General features: G+C 41.0%; 1 pseudogene; it reads left to right on the top strand.

Moving 5' to 3' along the window:
* The first annotated feature begins 6,410 nt into the window (after nt 1-6,410).
* On the top strand, nt 6,411-8,035 carry LOC130868548 (pyruvate kinase PKM-like; annotated as a pseudogene).
* Nucleotides 8,036-16,386: the final 8,351 nt, after the last annotated feature.

Here is a 16,386-nt window from a genome sequence, read left to right as displayed (position 1 = left end):
ATCACATAATTCATCCCTTAAAGTTTTTATGTCAATGGCTTTTGATGTATTTTGATATATATTCACAGGTATGTGCAACCAGCACCATAGTCAATTTTGGGACATTTTCATCTCTTGAAACAGAAGCCCTGTGTCATGTAGCTCTCATTCTCTTATAGCTTCCATCCTCTCAACACCTAACAACCAGTACTTTACACCATGTTTATATGTAATTTCTCTTTTCATGTCATTTCATGATTGAAATTATATAATACATTTTCTTCACTGACTTTTTCTATTGGCATCATGCTTTGAAGGATCATATACGCTGTGTTACGTATCAGATCATCTTTTTTATAGCCAAATAATACTACATCTTATAATTATACTAAATACATAGAAATAAAGCCTACCATTGTCTCACGTAACTATATAAAACAATATTCGGTGAAATAACAGCAACTTGAACTCAGTACTGTATTAAAAGAATTTTACATAAGCCAAACCCTTTCTAACTGCTGGATTGGTTCAATATTTGAAAATCAACCAATGTAGTCCATTTTATACTGACAGACTAATGAAAAAACACTCATTCTATCAATTCACACTAAAAATATTTGATAATTTAATAGTTATGTGATTATTGGATGGTTTTTACAAGTGTCAAAAAGCTAGAAACAGAAGGGAACTATTATCTTGTTAAGGATTTTTCATCTATATTCATAATGAATATTTGTCTTTAGTTTGTTTTATAAGCTATTTAGTGGTTTCCAATTTTTTATTAAAAATTTTCACATAATATATTTTGATCCTATTCTTTGGTGATTTTGATGTTAAAATAATATTAGTCTCATAAAACAAAGAGGAAACTTTTCCACGTTTTTTTTTTTTTTTGATTTTTCGAGACAGGGTTTCTCTGTGGTTTTGGAGCCTGTCCTGGAACTAGCTCTTGTAGACCAGGCTGGTCTTGAACTCACAGAGATCCGCCTGTCTCTGCCTCCCGAGTGCTGGGATTAAAGGCGTGCGCCACCACTGCCCGGCTTTTTCCACATGTTTTATATTTAGGAAAGATTTATGTAAAGGTGATCTCAATTCTTCTTTAAATAATTAGAATTATTTAAAGAATTAGAATAACTAAATAATTAAATCATCTGAAAAATGATCTGGTCCTGGATTTCTAATAATGGGTTTATGTTTATTTAGATACAATTCATATAAAATAAATGCACAATCTTATAGTATATAATTGTGAACTGGTGATGAAATAGACTTATGTAGTCACCAACACAACCAATTTTAGAACATATTCCTTACATCTGAAAGAAAATCCATACCATCTGGCAGTTGTTCCCTTGCCTACCCTACCCATTCTCTGAGCCTTTTAACTGATAAGCTTTTCCCTCTCTGGGTATTTGTCTATGGTGAATGTTTCATATAAGTGGAAACAGGCTATATGGTCCCTCGGGACTGACTTTTTCATGTAGCATAATGTTGATAAATGTATCAGTGTTGTAGATCAGGGCTCTGCTGCCTTTAATAACTGAATACTACTCCTTTGTAAAGATATGTCACATTTCCTCAGTTATCAGTTGATAGATAGGTCATTTCCTCTTTTGGGTTATTGTGAGGGCTGTGATAAACATTCTCCTACAAGTTTTATGTGAATAAATACTTTCATTTTTTGATTATAGCTGAATGAGGTTACTACATTTATGTTTAATATTGTATGGTTTTGCTTCACAAGAATTACGCACCATTTTACATCTCCACCAACAATGTGTGAAAGTTCCAGTTTCTCCCCCTCCTTACAATGCTTAAACTTGCAGCTGATGATCTTTCTATAATTATTATTATAGCCATACTGAGGTGTGAGAATTTGTATCTCATTATGGTTTTCATTTTCTCTCAAAACTGGTGGTGTTTAGCATTTTTTTTTCAAGTGCTCATTGATAATCTGTATATTTTTCTTTGAGAAATGTTTGTTCAAACCCTTTATTTTTAAGTTGGCTCTTGTGTTGGGTGTGATAGGACATGGCTGTAGTCACAGAACTTGTGAGGTGGAGGCAGGAGTGTTAGGAGTTCAAGGCCATCTGTTGTGGGATATTACTTTAACTATGTAGTGCATTGTATTTGTTTATGCTGCATTTGTTCAATGATATACAGATGTGTTGCTTTGCCTGACTAAGGCACCTGACTGGTCTAATAAAAAGCTGAATGGTCAATATCTGGGAGTAGAGGGATAGGCAGGGCTGGCAGGCAGAGAGAAGAAGTAGGAGGAGGAATCTAGGCTTGAGAGAGAAGAGAGAACAAGGGAGAAAGAAAGGGAAATGCTATATCAAAAGAGCCAGTCCCAAGGGACCATACAACCTGTGTTTCCACTTATATGACAGAATCAAACAAAGGTTAAAAAGTCCTGAGTCCAATTGTAGATGGAGAAAAATTGGTTAAAATAAGTTGTAAGAGCTGGAGGGACAAGCCTAAACTAAGGCCTAGCATTCATAACTAAGAATAAGTCTCCATGTAGTGATTTGGGAGCTGCTTGGTGGCCCAAAAGAAGGCCAGTTACAGTCATCTTTTGCTAAAAGTGAGTTCACAGCCAGTCGGATCCACACGAGATCCTCTCCAAATAAATAAAGTTATTTATCTGTTTGTTTCTAGGTATGAGACCATTATTCCTCCTAATAGTACCTCCTTATCTGCTAGGTAATGCAAGTTTTTCCTCCCATTCTGTGGGTTATCATTTCACTTTATTGACAGTACCATTTGATATAGAAGGCTTTTTATTTTATTTTTGATGAAACATCTATATTTGCCTGGACTGATTCAAATACACTAAGGTATTTAATTATATTTTCAACTAATAATTTAACAGATCCAGCTCTTATATGTAAATCTTTGATGCATTTTGAGTATGATATGAGGTGGTAGACCCAGCAAAATTTGATAACAAAACTGATACTTTACTATTGAATTGTTTTAACAAATTGTCTTGATAACTTTGTTGAAAATCATATGACCACAGATATATAAGTGTATGGGCTTATTTCTGAATATTAAATTTTATTTCAATCATCTATGAAACTCTATGTATGTCTGTCTCTCTGTGTGTGACTCTGTCTCTCTATCTATGTGTATCTCTCTGTCTCTATCTCTATGTGTATGTGTCTCTCTCTTCCTCCTCCAAGCTCTCATGTATCCCTGGCTGCCCAGAATTTGCTATATAAGTGGAGATTGGTGTGGGAGAATTTTCTGTATTTTGTCAATCATGTTTTAAGTAAACACTGATTGGCCAAGCAGGAAGTAGAGGCAGGTCATCCAGACAGGAAGTAGAGGCGGGGAATGAGAATAGGAGAATGCTAGGAAGGAGGAAGCCTATTCCTCCCATTCCTGCACAGACCACTGAAGAAGCAGATGTAATCTACCCCAATGAGAAAGGTATCAAGCCATGTGGCTAACTTAGATAAGAATAATGGGTTAATATAAGCTACAAGAGCTAATAAATAGCCTGAGCTAATGGGCCAATCAGTTTTATAACTTATGGAGATCTCTGTGTGATTTTCTTTGGGGCCTGGCAGCTGTGGGGAACTGGGCAGGACAGAAACCCAAAAAAATCGGCCCTCATGTTACAGAAGATGGCTTTCAACTTCTGGTCCTCCCTGCTATTGAGATTACTAGTATTCCCTACCACACCCAGTTTATGTGGTAGTGGGACAGAACTCAGGGCTTCATCCATGCTAGGAAAGCACTCTTCAAAATGACATACACCCCCATCCACTATGTACTGTCTATATTTCAGTACTACACTGTCCTGATTACTACAGGTTTCTAGTGTGTAACTAAATCAGGAACATTAGGACTAAAACTTTGTAGCTCCTTTTCAAAGTTATTTTGGCTATTTTGGTTCTCTTAAATTTCCATATGATTTAGAATTGTGTTGTCAAAATGGAGAAGTAGGAAGGCATATGGAATTTTAATAGGGATTGTACCAAATCTGTAAGTAGAGATGTTTATTTCCTTCCATTCTGGGTGTTTTTTTGTTTCTTTGTCTAGCCTGATTGCCCTGGCTTGACCCTCCAGCACAAAGCTAAATAGAAATGGTAAAACAGACATCCTTATTTCTTCCTGCTCACAGACAGATTTCTATTACTCACTGCTGTACATGGGATATTCGTGGGGTTTTCCTACATGTTCCTTATCAGACTGAGGAAATTCCTTTCCTGTACCTAGTTTGTTGTTCTGACCATATAATTGTGTTTGAAGTTTTTGAAGTATCTTTTCCTCATCTATTAAAGTTAATCATATTGTTTTCTAATTTATTAGTACATTATATTAGAGTAGTCGATACATGGAACTAACTACCCTCCTGACACTAACACCAGTTTTCATGTGTATAATCTTTTGCCAAATTCCATTTGAGAGTATTTTGCTGTGAAATTTTGTGTCTATCTTCATAAAGGGCTTGTAGGATTTTTTCTTGAATATCTTTGTTTTGATATTAGTGCAACACTGCCTTTTATGATGAGTTGGGAAGCATTCCCTTTTTTTGGTTTTTCAAGGTGGGGTTTCTCTGTGTAACAGTCCTGGTTGTGCTGGAACTAGCTCTTGTAAACAAACTCACAGAGATCCCCCTACCTCTGCCTCCCAAGTGCTGGGATTAAAGGCGTGTGCCACTACCGCCTGGTGAGCATTCCTTCTTCTAATGTCTAAGAGGAATGTTAGTTCCTTAAGTGTCTGCTAGAATTGATCAGGAAAGCCATATGAGTCCGTGTTTCTTGTGAAAGGACAGTGATTACCAATGCAATCTTATTACTATTATAGGTCAATTAAGATTCTCATTTTTTTCAAAGTAGTTTTTAGTAGCACATATTTTTCTAGGAATTTGTCTATTTCTTGTAGACTGTCTAATTTACTAGGTTAAATTTGTTCAGAATATTTCCCTATAGTTTTTCTCAGTGTAGAGTCAGTGATAAATAATCTTCTTTCATAACTCACCTGATGACATCAAGCTTTTCTCCATCTTTGTGAGCTACCCCTTGCAGGGTTTCTCTACCTCATCTTCAAAGACTGGCTGCTCACCAATGTAAAAAGAAAACTTTTCCCTTTAGAGAAGAGGTGGACAGAACGCTGTAACAGGTTTGGCGCTGTGTTCTGGGTGAATCCAAACTGATAACAGGAACATTTGGTGCTAATCCTGGCGAGAAACAGTACCATGCTGGAAGCCATCTTGTAGTGAACAGCCTAGCCACAGAAGTTCAGAAATGGGAGATAGATCTGGATATCGCAAGGGCCACAGTATATCTGACATTGAAGATGTCAAAAGATGCGGATGGCATCTCTAGTAGCTTGAACTGCAACCACTGCAGCACATTTTAGGCAAAAGTTCCAGTGACGGCCACACCATGCTCCTGGGTGGGAGAAACATGGGAGCACATCCTCGTGAGGAAGGTTCCTATGCCTCTATTCTAGTGTGTTATAACACCACTTCACTCTTTCCTGTGGTACATTAGGATATTGCTAAGGGACATCTCACATATATGTTGGTTACCAGTGTGAAAAGAGACCTGTTGCCAACCAAACTTCATTGTTCCCTATTCACACACACGCGCGCGCGCACACACACACACACACACAGGTCCTTAGATAAGTAAAAGGGGTTGAGTTTTTTAAGTATATTAAGAATTTCTCAAAAGCTACTATACTTGTAGAAATGGCAACTCTTTTTTAAATATTTATTTTTATTTTTATGTGCTTGGGTGTGTTTGCTTGCATGTCTGTGCACCACACGCATGCATTGCCAATGAAGGCCAGAAGAGGGCATCAGATTCACTAGAACTGGAGTTACAGATGATTGTTAGCCACCTTGTGGATGAGAATAAAAACCTGGCTCCTCTAGAAAAGCAGCCAGTACTCATAACCACTGAGCCATCACTGTAGACCTGCAAATGACAATTCTTTGTTGGCAGTTTAAGTATGATACTGCCTCCACTACACAACACCAGATCATTCCATAAGTCCTCAGCCTGGGGTTTCATCAACTGCAGTCTTACTGTTCATTAAGATGATACCAGAGCAGCTAAACTTCACCCTACCACCGTCCACGGAGCCTTCACTTCTTTACAGGTGTCTTGTAACTTCAGTGACTCTGGCCAGACCGTGGTGGCCTGGAACAGACCTCTAGGCTGCAAGAAGGCTTTAGAATAAACTGGGAACTCGGAGCTAGCTCCAGCTCAGCTCCTGAGTAGGTATGCAGATGCTCAGATTAGGAATATCTTTGAGCTGCAGCCTAATAATGGTCCAGGTATGGAGAAGTAAGAGATTGAGGAGTACAGAGCAAGAACTTTGCCTCCATTTGTGTCCCTGTGACCCCAGTGCTTACTTTAAACTTGATGCGCTCTGGTGTCCAATTTAGGTATTGCAGCAGGACCCAAAGGACCTTAGGAACCATGCCAAAACCACACAGCAAAGCAGAAGCTGCCTTCATCCAGACCCAATAGCCCCACGCTGCCACACTGACACCTTCCTGGAACACATGCACCCCTGAACACTGACTCTGCACCCATCACAGCCCTCAACACTGGCATCATTTGTACCTCTGATCCTGCTTCCTGATCTATGGAGATGCTGAAGGGGATGAACAAGTCTGAAATGAAGGTAGCTTGCTTGAATTTCTCTCATGGAATTCACGAGTACCATGCAGAAATCATCAAGACTGGGCATGCAGCCACAGAAAGCTTCTCATCTGACCCCATTCTCTACCGGTCCATTGCTGTAGCTATGGACACAAAGGTACCTGAAATCCGGACTGAACTCATCAAGGGCAGTGGCACTAAGTAGAGCTGAAGAAGAGAGCCACTCTGAAAATCGCCCCAGACAATGCCTACGTAGAGAAGTGTGATAAGAACATCCTGTGGCTAGACTGTAAGAAAAATTGTAAGATGGCAGAGGTGGGCAGCAAGATCTACGTGGATGGGGGCCACATTTCATTGCAGATGAAGGAGAAATGTGCTGATTTCCTGGTGACAGATGTGGAGAATGGTGGCTCCTTGGGTAAGGGATGGAGCTCCCTAGAGTTTCTGAGGACTTCCCTTAGGTGTTAGAAAAGAACATCCAGGATCTGAAGTGTGGAGCAGAGCAAGATGGCGTTTGCATCTTTCATCAGCAAGGAAGCTGATGTGCATGAGTTTAGGGTGGTCCCGCGAGAGAAGGACAAGAACAAGAAGATCACCAGCAAAATTGAGAACCGTGAAGGTGTCTGCATGTTTGATGAGATTTTGGAGGCCAGAGGTGGGATCGTGGTGGTTTGTGGTAACCTAGGCATTGAGATTACTGTGGAGAAGGTCTTCTTGGCTCAGAGGATGATGCAACCAAGCTGGGAGGCCCATCATCTGTGCCACACAGATGCAGGAGAGCATGATCAGGAAACCCTGCCCTATTCGTGCTGAGGGCAATGATGTGGCCAATAGAGTCCTAGATGCTCCATCATGTTGCCAGGAGAACCAGTCAAAGGAGACTACCCTCTGGAGACTTTGCATGCCGCACCTGACGGCCCATGAGACAGAAGATGCCTCTTTCTGCCGCCACAGAAGCGCTGTGGAGGCTTCTTTCAAGGGCTGCAGTGGGGCCATTAGCATGCTCACCATATCTGGCAGGAGGGCTCACCAGGCAGCCAGGTACCACTCACATGCTCCACTCCTGTCATTGCTGTGACACACAATCTCCAGACAGCTCGCCAGGCCCATCTGTGCTGTGTAAGCATGCAGCACAAGATGCCTGGGCTGAGGATGTAGAACTCGGTGTGGACTTGGCCATGAATGTTGGCAAGGCCTAAGGATTCTTCAAGAAGAAAGATGTGCTTATTGTGCTGACCAGGTGGCACCCTGGTTCCGGCTTCACTAACACCACGTGTGTAGTGCCTGTGCCTCGAAGGCCCTCTGGAGCCCCTCTTCTAACCCCATCCCACCCCTCCCCCACCCCATCCACTAGACCAGCAATGCTTGTTGTGTTCACTCTGGGCCATAGTGTGGCGCTGGTGGGCTGGGACGCCAGGGAAAATTAATGCCTCTGAAATATGGACTAGAGCCTAGTTCTCTATCACATGGCCCTAACCCGAGCCAGAGGCGAAGGAGGAATGCTGGATTGGATGCCCTCTGACTTTATCACGGAAGAGCAGAAACATCCCTGTGTGCTTTGTTCCTGTAGAGAGTTGCCCAGAGAACTCCCAGCCCTGGCCTGGAGTCAGGAGACAATAGCAGGTAAGGGCTTAGGGCATAGGGTCCAGATACTCTTTGGCCAGGCCCTGACTTGCTTCCCCAGCAGCTTTGGTCTCCCCCACTCCTCCTTGAGCTCTCCACTCAGCTGTCACTGCAGACACACAGACTCCCCTCTCCACCTTTGCATTCCTGCTGCAACCTCTCCAGGCCTGTTGCTATAGCACCCACCTGAATGTAAATAAACAGCGGCTGGGAAAAACAAACAACGAAAAATAAAACTAAACTAAATGCCCAAAGGTTTTTGTTTGGTTTTGGTTTTGGTTTTTTGAGACAAGGTTTCACCGGCTCTGGCTGTCACTCTGTAGACCAGGCTTGCCTCAAACCAAAGCTTTATTTCAGCCATTTAATTATCATTCTACATTAACTCTAGACCTTGGCGGTTTACCTAATACCCTGTTCCACCTTATTACATGCAATTGACTTCCTATATTACATCACTCAAATGAATAACATGATTCAGTAAAAGTGCAATACTTTGTATGATGAAATGCTGAAAGCAAATGATACGATTTGTTTTGCTTGGGGGAGAAAAAGACATTTTAAAATTATATATTCTCTCACAGTTTCAAACACACCTACAATGTTTTTGCTAAAAGTCTCTCCCATTATTCTACCTTATCCCCCATGCCCTTTTTGAAAGGCTGGTAGCACAGGGGAATGGTTGCATATTACTTTACACATATTTCCCTTGTACTCGCCTTTCTGGTAGCTTTAAAGCATGTTTGGCACCAATCTACAACTCTGTTTATTCATAGATATGCTTTTTGTGCTGAGAAGCTATAGTAGGAAAACCCTAATTACAGGCACGGATAAAAAAAAATGCTAGCAAGAACAAGAAATAGCCAAATGAATTGCTGCTGTCTGGGGACCAGTCTCCAGCAGCACAGGGCTTTGATAGGAATCCACAGAGTTCGCGAGGCTAAACTTTTCCATCTGAGGAGGGTTACAGAAAAAGGCATTCACAAGCTCTCTTGATGTTTTCCTTCTTTATTTCTTCTCTTTTTTATTCTCTCTCTTTATTCTCTCTCTTCTATCTCATGTTGTTTTATAGGTTTTATACCCCAACAGAATCTTTCAGACAAGAATCAAAACAGCTGCACTCCATTTCTCAAGTGGATGATTATAGGGAAAACGTGTTTTTCATCTCCCCCACATGATTAAACATTTTATGTATTACAAGTGAAAAACAAATCATCCCAAGAACCCACATGCATCCATACCCAAGCAACCTGTTATAGATTAACCATGTGGCAAGCAAGGTGTTCTTGTCAGGTCTTTCACTGGCAGGCTGCATTTTGTAGTTGTTGTAGAAGGAGCGGCAGGTGTAAAGCTAGCCTTGCGGAAGCCGGGCAGGACGAAAAGCATGCCTGCTCGCCTCCTCACTACAAGTCACAAAGAAAGGGCCAATTACTTTATTACTTATCTTGAAAGGTAATCTTATAAGGAATCTTAAAGAAATCACAAACCTATATATTGAGAAGAATCAGTCAGCTCTACTTTAAATCTTTAGGGTATATATCTGTTCGTGAATAGTTTTTTACATCAGAAGATTTAGGACGTAAATGGGTATAAGTAATTAATCATCACTATTGGTTATCAACCAAACCTAGTAAGGAGAGTACATCAGCCAATAATAATTGGGCTGCTTTGTTCTTGTTCCCTGGCCTTAAAGATTTCTGCATTTAACAGTGTGCCTTTCTAAAACTTTAGAATGTCTTCTTGGGCTTTTCACCTCAAAGTTATTTAACAAAACATCTTAGTCTAACTTTGTTATTTTCAAAGCTTTATTTCAGCTGTGATGCACTCTGAGACCTGTGAACATATCTCCCAACATTAAGGTTAAAAGAATTTAAATTAGCTAGGCTATTGGAACTCAATTGTTAATCATTAACTTGAGCTACAATCCATGCAGCTCCTTAGGTGAGACTCACGGACCCTGGCTGTGAAACATGTCCTTGTATTTATTTTTATTCATCAAAACTCTGTATAAGCTATTGTTACTATTATTAAATTAGACAGTACAGGTTAGGAAGGGGTCATTTTCTTGACAATCCACAGGTAAAATTGCCAAGTAGAATGGGATGTTTCCAAGAGATAAACACATTATATCACAGGCAGTGAAGATCTCCCCACAACCACTCACACTATGCTAGATAACAGAAAAAGAGAGCTGCAGCAAACATTTAAAGGCACAGCAGAAGCAAAAGACATTCCAGGGTCAGTGGGAGGAGGCCCTCTTGTTTGTCCTGGCTGCCCAGAACCAAAATAATCACACAGATACTGTATTATTTAAATCACTGCTTGGCCCATTAACTCTAACTTCTTATTGGCTAACTCTTAACATCTTAATTTAACCCATTTCTATTAATCTGTGCATCACCACGAGGTCATGGCCTACCAGCAAAGTTCCAGCACATCTACCTCTGGCAGCGGATCTATGGCGTCTTCCTGACTCTGCCTTCTTCTTCCCAGAATCCATTTAGTTTTCCCCACCTACATAAGTTCTGCCCTATCAACAGGCCAAGGCAGTTTCTTTATTAACCAATGAAAGCAACACACAGACAGAAGGACCTCCTACACCAAGGCTCTGCAGTCCTGTTGCCTTACCTAAACAAGACTGAGCCATCAGAGGATTCCCTTCCGATGCATTGACACCTGGAACTTCAATTGCAGCTGGGGCCTCCTCTGGCATGATCCATGGCAATAACTAGTCAGTTATGGTCCCACACTGTCATTCATGAATAAAGGTTCTGATTTTTATTATTTGAGAATTTCATACATTCATGTAAAGTGTTTTGATCAAACCCTTTCATCCCTTTCACTCCTTCAATTCCTTCCCTCTCCCCAAACACACCTTAACTTTTCTCTCCCGACTTCATGTGATTTTCTAACCCACTTAATGCTGTCAGCATGTACATGGGGGTAGGGTCACCTGCTGGAGAACGGGTAGCCTCTCAGGGGCTGCATCCCTGAGGAAGCTGACACTAACCCAGCAGGCGTCCATTCCCAGGAACTCTTCAGCTAGGGAGTGGAACATCATGAGGCCATCCCTCATTTGTGTTGAGGTTCCATCTGACTTGATTGTGTTCAGTCTTGTGAGTGCTGTCACAGCCTCTGTGAGCTCAAGTGTGCAGTGGAGTTCCATAGACCCTCCCAAACAATATGGGTTATTGCCACAGTTCTTGCTTTAACCATCCAGAAGGTGATGGTAAGAGCCTATTGCTGAGGAAACCACATACTTCTGTCATAGGACTTGGGGAACTCAAACTGGTACTGACGACCTGGAAGCTTCATTCCTATTGGTTACCTTTTATAGTGCTGGAAGGTGCTATGCATGCTATCAAGAGAGAAAAATAAACAGTAGTCCAAGCCAGCTGTGACTCTGGTGAGCTACAGTAATGGCTAGTCTGGCAAAATATGTTCACTTGTGCAATGGTGGCACAGGTACTGGAATAAAACAACCACTTTCTTCTTGGATTTAAAGCCCTCTCTATAAGAAAGAACCCATGAGTGAAAGTATTCACTAGGCCAAAAATCCCTAGATGGATCATAGGCCCTAGGGAAGAACCTAATACTATTATCCTGGTAAATGGCTATAATAATAAACGGCCCATACCTATGGATTCCTGCATCTTTCAACCCTCATGATTAAAACTGGCTTGTTTGATTTCTGTTTTGTTTGTTTGGTTGGTTTTCTGTGTTTTCCTTATTTGCAGAAGGAAGTTGACCAGGCTGTAAAGACAAAGCAAGTTGAGGGGCATCCCCAGGACTCAGGCACCCTCTTCACCTAAATCTTCCACACTTGACAGTGTCCTGCTACCCAAACCCTAAATGCAGACCTAGAATCATCTTGTCCCAGTAGAAGTTTATTGTGCAGGGGTGTAAGCTTCCTGCTTTGATAGTTTCAGCTAGGTCAATAGGATGGTTTACATCTCATTGATGATACCTCAAACACTGGCAGCTTTGTGAGCTGTCTCTTTACTGTTGCTGAAATTGTTCTGGTTTTAACTAAATGCAGATCTGTGTAGTCCTTCCTGCCTCATTCCAGAAAATGAAAAATGATGCTTTTTGACATAGTCTCGAGAATTTTAAAGTAAAAAAAAAAGATACAACCCAAAATTCTCTTGTTTCAGAGCATAACAATAGATTGCTTTAACATAGACTCAAGATCGAAATATCTTACCCTCCAAGTTTAGACTGACTGTTGACTTCAAGAGCTTTGATCAATACCAGCAAAACTTTTTCCACTTGACATGCTCAGAATTTTGATGTATGTGTGCATTTGTGTGTGAGCACATGTGCTCCTGTGAGAGTATGTGCATGCAAGTGTCCATTAGTATCAGTGTCTGCCTGAGATAGAATTTCATTCCTGATTCTGTGTGAGGATAAGGGTAGATAAAGCAGCACAAACCAGTGGTGGTGGCACAAACCTTTAATCCCCACACTCAGAAGGTAGAGACAGGCAGATCTCTGTGAGTTCGAAGCCAGCCTGGTCTACAGAGCGAGTTCCAGGACAGCCAGGACTATTTCTTGAAAAGCAAACAAACAAGAAAAACAGCACAAAACAAGCCTCATTTTGTTTTAAATAAGACTAAAGTTAATTGTTCTCATAACTGCACATTTTCTCCCTCAAAATTAAAACTATTTTTTCTTTTGGATTTAATGAAGTATTGCTAGCTGAAGCCAGCTTGACATGGTTAGAGGAATGTCAGATTGAGGGAAGATGTGCAGTCTGATTTAAAACTATGATTTAATGCTATGTACATTTATCAGATAAACTATAATAAGCTCTTCCCTAGCACTTATAATCTACGTAGCTCCAGGTGCTTGTCCCCATTGACAGTACCAAGTTTCACTTCTGTCTTGTGGAGCAGACCTGAAATCAAATCAGAAAGTTATTGCTTACTCCCATAACATTTGTGCCACTATTGCACCACTGGATATATCTTGCCAGGCAGGTCATTATTATAACTTGATGGGGTCATAGCTTGGAGAGATTTATGAATTTTAGGTATACTTCTCAATGTTCTATGATTCAATTATGTGGTATTTTCAGCAGTAGAGTTACCAGCAAGTTCTGGTAGGTAACCAATAGCAATGGCGATAGCCTGTGATGTTTGCAGGGTCTATGGGACCCCACTATCTAACAACTCAGAAAAGGTAACCCATTCCTTGGAAATGAGAGGTTTTTTGGAAGCATGTGGTGTCTAGTTGAAGTATTTTCCTCTTATTATATACTGACAAAATTTAAACTCTTTTTTTATATGTGTTTGTATATGCATATATTTTAGGAAGCTTCTGCAGTAGTAGGTTTCCATATGGCTTTTTCAAAGGGCCTTTAGCATAAGTTGTTATTACTCCCCATAGTCCTTTCCCTCATGTGCCCTCCACTCCTCTACAAATTAATACTTCCAGTTCCATTTTCACATATATGTGTGTGTGTGTATGTATATATGTGTGTGTGTGTGTGTGTGTGTGTGTGTGTGTGTGTATATATATATATATATATATAGAGAGAGAGAGAGGGGGGGGGGGTGGGTATGGAAAGTATCACTATGTAGCCTTGGCTGTCCTGGAACTGGCTATGTAGACCAGGCTGACTTCAAACTCACAGAGATCCTCAAGTATCTATCTGCCTTCTGAGTGCTGGGATTAAGGGTATGTGCCATCAGCCCAATCCTTTCCCCCTTTATGAGACTATATTCTATTCCCCATTCCTTGAAAGACTCCCTTCCTCCCCATGGCCCCTTACTAATTCCCTAACCTGTATATTGGTATATGAAATTGTGGGACCTTCACCCCTTATTCTCAAAGGGATGAGAATTTCCTAGCAGAATGTTTTCCCAGGAAGATAGTGGCCTTCCCCTCTCCCACCCAGGAGATTCTGAGCACAAGGTCACTTAGCTCAGCCCAACCAGCCACCTGGTACAGGCTGATAAAAATGCCTAACTCAAGAACAGTGGCCTTGTTCTAAGAACAAGGAAAAAGCTAACTTAACAGAATGAGAGGGAGCAAAGTCCTTGTACCCATGCCAAAGCATCTTCAAAGATTCTCTTTGTAGTTATGCCTTTAAGAGCTTACCCCACAGAGGAGATACAACTCCTCTCTACCTCGCTGTATCAGGGTCAGTAGACTGAGGTTCCAGACATGGTTTGTACTATACTGATTAAACCTTGCTTATTACAGTCTGAGCCTCTCTGGTGGTCTCTCTCTGGGGGTTGTAATCTGGACACAACACAAATAAAAAGACACACATAACTAAAGCTGAAAAGCTAACATCTATGTATGAGAGAAAACATTAGATATTTGTCTTTCTGGGTCTGGTTTACCTCACTCAAGATGATAATTTCAAGTTCTCTCCATTTACCTGTAAATTTCCAGTTGCGTTTTTGAAAGAGAATTTATAGTATTCTTTGTGCTGTTCATTGTGATGGTTGACACACATCTGAAGTTGCTGCTGTCCTCCTGAGAGTAAACTGCATTTTTCTGCCTTCTAAAATAGACTGAACACTAGCAACTCAGCAGGGAGCTCCAAGCTTCTAGCACTGCTTTGAGACTGAGGCATCAAGCTTCAGAGACTAAGTAATTACCAGGTCAATTCCCTCTCCTGCATGCAGAGAGCCATTATTGGAATACCAGCCTTTATCCTGTTAACCAATCTAATATAATATATGTCTACTAGATCTGTTCTTCTAGAGAATGCTGCCTAATACAGATTTGAATATATCTAACAAAAGTTTGCTTTGCCGGGCGGTGGTGGCACACACCTCTAATCCCAGCACTCGGGAGGCAGAGGCAGGTGGATCTCTGTGAGTTCGAGGCTGGCCTGGTCTACAAGAGCTAGTTCCAAGACAGGCTCCAAAGCTACAGAGAAACCCTGTCTTGAAAAAAAACACAGCTTTCTTATGGCCTAGAACAACAGGACTAGTAAGGTCTAAAGTAGGACTAAACCTAAATGAGAGTATAGGGAAAGTGAATCTACTTCAAGGCACTGGTTCCTACAAATGTAATCTGCATGAAGAGTCCTCTCTCCACCCCTTACCCTGCCTACACTTCTCCAATGTAAAGTAATGATACAGCTTCCAGACTCTCGGTGAAGACTACAAAAGAAAACATTTGCAAGGTTATATCAAAGTTATGCTTATGGGAAATGAAAGTAATAAAGACCAGTGGAGCAACAAAAAGAAAAGGGAGCAAAGATCAAACAAAACAAATGAGTACACACAGTGTTAGTAACATTATAGTAGCTAGCTTAGACAAGAATTGAATCTACTACCATTAATAGCATAGACACTCTTCAAAACCACACAGCTGTAAAGTGAGGTTTGATTTTATGGTATCTGTCTTTTACCTTGTGCTTTTATTCAGGAGACTAAAGGATTATGGCCTTTCCCATATTCCTCTAATTTTTGCTGTATTGACCATGCCTGTACTCACGTACCCCTCTAAGATGCCATGCAGGATCCTTGATCCAGAAGAGCCAGATTTTAGTCGGCAGTGTCCTTGATACAGGAGAGTTGGTACCAATGGTGAAGTCCCAGGAGCTGGTGCAGGTGCTTGGCATTATCTGGAGGGCACTTTGTAAGTTGGTTTTGCCCAGGCAGCAGGAGTGACCTGTAAAATATGCTTGAAAGTGTCTGGGGTTAGCAAAAGGCTCTGGAGACTGTTAGTTTTTTACCAGACCTGATTTTGATACAGCAGTAGAACTTTTCCAGGAACCTGTAAGAGAACTGGAACAGATTTACATCATAGTAAAATGCTATTGCTTTAGGTTAAAAGGTATGAGCATTTTAGAATACAATTAAATTGGGAACTCTAAACTTCTGAAGATACACCTGAAACCTGTTAATTCTGGACTATGGAACTGTTAAAGAATAGTACCCTAAGTTGGCAAATGCCCTTACACAGATCTGGGAAGGATAAATGAGCAAAAATGAGACCGCTTTTTAGCTATGCAGGCAATTCCAAATCCTTTCCTTAGTCTTTGGAGAACACCAGCCTAGAAGCAGTGCTTGCCATTAGCTGTTGAGTACAAGAGGCCCAAAGATTTTTCCTGTGAGGGGAAGATTTAGTCTACCTGGCTTGTCAGGATGAGAAGATTGATTCCTGGGTGAAGCATCCAGAAATCTGGAGTGTT

This window comes from Chionomys nivalis, chromosome X, assembly GCF_950005125.1.
Source record: "Chionomys nivalis chromosome X, mChiNiv1.1, whole genome shotgun sequence".
NCBI classification, from domain to species: domain Eukaryota; kingdom Metazoa; phylum Chordata; class Mammalia; order Rodentia; family Cricetidae; genus Chionomys; species Chionomys nivalis.
The sequence above is the reverse complement of the archived record's forward strand: the minus strand, read 5'-3'. Positions and strand labels throughout refer to the sequence as shown.